The 4,409-nt window shown below is 45.1% G+C and overlaps 1 protein-coding gene across 3 annotated transcripts in view; it reads left to right on the plus strand.

Annotated features, from left to right (window-relative positions):
- Lpar5 (lysophosphatidic acid receptor 5) overlaps positions 1 to 4,409 on the plus strand; it is a 13,099-nt gene that overhangs the window by 1,638 nt on the left and 7,052 nt on the right. The window contains exon 1 of one of the 3 annotated variants that reach the window (XM_048787641.1): positions 1,630 to 2,497. The exons of 1 other annotated variant lie outside the window; for it this stretch is intronic. The gene's annotated coding sequence lies outside the window, so the exon portion shown is untranslated. Of the gene's footprint in view, positions 1 to 1,629; positions 2,498 to 2,560; positions 2,868 to 4,409 lie in introns of those variants that run through there. One more of the 3 variants, XM_048787639.1, reaches the window with a different exon arrangement.

Consider the following 4,409-nt stretch of genomic DNA (forward strand, 5'->3'; position numbering starts at 1 on the left):
TTTTTTTTTTTTTTTTTTTTTTTTTTAAGAAAGCCTTCTCTTATTTATTTTTTTGAGAGAGAGAGATAATTTTTTTTAATATTTATTTTTTAGTTTTCGGCAGACACAACATCTTTGTTTGTATGTGGTACTGAGTATCGAACCCGGGCCACACCCACGCATGCCAGGCCAGGCACTACCACTTGAGCCACATCCCCAGCCCCTGGGCTCATCTATATAAAGGGATTGGGCTAGATGGTCTCTAATGTCCCCAAGGTGCTGACAATGTGGCATGAAAGGAAGGAAATTTCAGATATTAAGCCCAGGTGGAGGGACTGTGTGTTTCTGGGACCAATGAGGGCTGTTGCCTATCTGTAACCTATGTTTATGGAAGTCTCTATAACAAGAAGGGGATCATATCAGATTGTTATTTTGTTATTTCCAAAACTTTTTTTTTTGTACCAGGTATTGAATTCAGAAGTGCTTTACCACTGAGCCACATCCTCAGCCTTTTTTTTTAAATATTGTTTTTAGTTGTAGATGGACACAATACTTTTATTTTATTTTATTTTTTATGTGGTGCTGAGGATCAAACCAGTGCCTCACGTGTGCTGGGCAAGCGCTCTACCACTGAGCCACAACCTCAGCCCTCCCCAGCCATTTTTAAAAATTTGAAACAGGGTGTCTCTAAGTTGCTGGCTTTGAACTCTCGTGATCCTCTAGACTCATCCTCCCAAGCCGCTGGAATCACAGGTGTGTGCCACTGCACCCGGCTGCAAAACTCTTTTTCCCGGGAGATGGAGGTAGTGATTGAGGGGAAGTGGAAACTTAATTCTGTATTTATGTATGTGTGTGTGTGTGTGTGAGAGAGAGAGCATGCTTGCTCATCTCCCCAGCCACCCAGAGACAGAAGATCCCAGCTCCATCTGTGCTGCCTGATGTCATCAGCTCTCCCCACTCTGCTAACCTCAATCTTTATCCCAGAGACATTTAATGCCCAGGAGTATTAAAAAAGAGAAAAAAGTTGGTATAGTTAAAAATTGAACTTAGGGCTAGGGTTGTGGCTCAGTGGCAGAGCACTTGCCTAGCACAGGTGAGGCATTGGGTTCAATCCTCAGCATCACATTTAAAAAAATGAACAAATAAAAGTATTATGTAAAAAAATTTAACTTGTCAATTTTAACATTGCTGTTACTTCTGAAATAAATGTGATATTCTGGTTTAAAAAAAAAAGAAAATGAAGGGGAAAAAGTAAAAAAAAAAAAGATAGCTAAAAGGGTGAGAGTTGAAGGGGCTGTGGGTGTGGTGAGCACTTACTTAGCATGTGTGAGGCCCTGGGTCCCCAGCACTGGTGGCAGGGAAAGGGGGGCTGAAGCCAATGGTACACACTAACAGCAAGAGCAAGGTGAGGGAGGCTGAAAACCTTCAGGAGATTGTCTAGAAGAGGACCTGCCAGGCCTAAAGTAAGAATAAGATGCACATGGGGCACAGGTCATCAGGGGCTGAACCTGTTGCAGTGACTTTTTGGCTGGGATTTATTATCTTCCACTCTTGAAAGCAGGGTGGAGGGAGATGTGCAGGTGGTGTGGTGTCATCCACATATCAGGGAAACTAATTGAACTTTGGGCTGCCTTTGCTTTCTGCCTTTTCCCAGGAGAATGTTTGGAGAGATTAGTGTCTCTAAGTTGCTTAAGTTCTCTCTAAGTTGCCAAGGCTGGCACCCAGGAAGGGAGAAGACATGGCTAAGGATGATGTTGGAAAGGCTGAAGGAGAAAGGCTATTGTGGGATGGGGTGTGGTAGAAGAGACTGGAGTAGGAAGTTTGGCTGAGGAAATGGGGAGGAGAGGGAAGACAGTGATAAGACAACACCACTCCAGCCTGAGCCCAAGAGACCCCACTTTTAGGCAAGATTGTGATCTCTGAGGCAGAAAGGAGCCTCCTCACTCATCTTGGAGCTCAGACTATCTCCATATCCCAGGCCTTCCCATCTCATTCCTACTACACCTGAGACCCAAGATAAACTGATAAACAGGATTTGTTTGTACTCCCAAAGAAGTCACGGGACCAAGATTTTCACAAAGATGTAAGACTGGGTGAAGCTTCTGAAGGCTCAGACCAGCTGGATCTGTTTGCAGAGACTGAATATACTAATGCGAAGGGATGTTTATAATTAACCCTGTCTGAGAGGAAAGTGTGCACCCGCCCCCAATACTGCCTGAACACAGAAGCAAGGAAGTGGGTCTAGCTAATTTAACTAGCAGGTTAGAACTTTTACCAAAGGGGTATTTCCTGTGTCTGTATGAAACACCGGTTGGGTGTTTAAAGAGGTTGGAGCTATCCCAGAGCTGATCTTAAGGGACAAGGAGAGTCCTTTTCAAACTTTTGACCTCGGGGAGAAGGCAGAAGGATATGAATAAAAACAGAAGGCAAAGAGAGAACAAGGCATTTGGTGCATGCGCGGGAGGGCCAGGGGGAACAGCACAGAGATGGTGCCACACAGAAGTTGGACATTGAAGAGGTATTTCTGTTCCCCTTCCTGTCCCTATCATCGTCCTAAATCACCTAGTCCTTTGTCTTTAGCTCCCCTCTGCATTATTGGCCAGTTGCCAAATAACATGGCTACTGAGGGCAGGGGTGTGGAGAACAGTGAGGGAATGATCATGATCTAGCCTCCTGCACACTCTTACTCCCTCATTACTTCCTGCCTGTGGCAGAAAATAGCCCTGCCCTTCTGGCTTATCTCAGCCAAGAGCAGCACCCAGCCCAGCTCAGAGGGCAATGGGACAGATCCCAGAGGCCCTGAGGAGGTAATAAACCTGGACCCTGAAGGTGCAGAAAGGAAGCTGAAGGACAGATGCCCTGAGCAGCAGGTGGCGGCACATGCTCTGGTGTGTGAGTGGTAATGGTGGGGTGGGATGGTGGTGAGAAGAACAGTTCCCATAGCCTCCGTGTATATGGTGGATTCTTTGTACCTTGCTGCCTTGCAGTTGAGATTTGTTTGTTGGTGTCTGCATGGAAACATGCTTGTGAAAGTGCCTGATTGTATAGTCTTGTCTGTGTAATAGGATATAATCCCTAAGGCAGGGGCTATGTCTCCTCTTCCGGCTGTGGCCCATCATCTGTGTACATGCTTGTATATTACCCGGTATGTGTAAACATTGATTTGTATGTTACTGGGGATCTGTATGCACATCTCTTTTTTCTTTAATTTATATATAAAAAAAAATTTTAGACGTTGATGGACCTTTATTTTATTCATTTATTTATATGTGGTCCTGAGAATCAAACCCAGTGCTTCACACATGCTAGGCAAGTGCTCTACCACTGAGCTACAATCCCAGCATCAAGCACCTCTCTTACTGTATGAATGTAAAGCATCTCCATGTCTGTGAACAGACATGTGTATAATGGTGTGCCTATATTTCCACATCAGTTTGTGTCCATGTTACTGGACTTATGTAGGCCTCCACGTCCCTCTTCCTTCCTGGTGAAATGAAACCCCAGAGTTCCTTCTCTCTGAGGCAGCTGCTGTTTCTTTGATTCCTACATTTCCCCAACAACCTGACTTCTTCCTCAAGGCAGGACTAGGGGAGAGGGTCTGTGCTGCCCCTCCCCCATGCCTACATCCCATCTTCCATTTCCTGTTTGCCTCCTTTTTGGCAGTTTTTCCATCTTTGCCATCTGGCCTGGCACTGTGCCCATACAGCTACACAGATAGGAGCCTCAGGGCTCAGGGAAGCAGGGGAATAGGGTTGCGCCAAAGCAGGGGCCTGGCAGCTTTCAATGCTCAGTTTGACCTTTCTGAATGATAGAAAGAGGTAGCTTCCCCAGCTCCACTGCTCCCCCGTACTGGGGATGGAACCCAGGGCCTCCTGCATGCTCGGCAAGCACCCTGCCACTGAGCTACTTTCCCAGACCTGAGACAGGATCTCACTAAGTTACATAGACTGGAACTTGTGATCCTCCTGCATCATCCTCCTTGAGTTGCTGGGATTATAGGAATGCACCATTATGCCCAGCAAGTGGTGGCTTTTTGACAAAGAAACTAGGGACTTCTCTTCTTTGGAATAGGGTAATAGAATCATCATGATTTCCTTTACTATAGGATTCCTAACCTTTCCTTTGAGTAGTAGCTCAAGGAATCCACTTTGGTCTATGTAACTTTGCAACTTTTTAAACAGAACAACTGGGGATTCTTGGAAAATAATTCATTTGTTCAGTTTCTAATGTGTGTTTCCTAATTATAAGGAGCTACTATATGGTTCTCAAGTAATGGTTAAGAATGATAAAGCATGGGGGCTGGGGTTGTGGCTCAGTGGTAGAGTACTCGCCTGGCATGTGTAAGGCACTGGGTTCGATCCTCAGCACCACATAAAACTAAATAAACAAAATAAAGGTATTGTGTCCATCTACAAAAAAAAAAAAAAAAA

This window comes from Marmota marmota, unplaced genomic scaffold (genome assembly GCF_001458135.2).
Source record: "Marmota marmota marmota unplaced genomic scaffold, marMar, whole genome shotgun sequence".
Taxonomy (NCBI): Eukaryota; Metazoa; Chordata; class Mammalia; order Rodentia; family Sciuridae; genus Marmota; species Marmota marmota.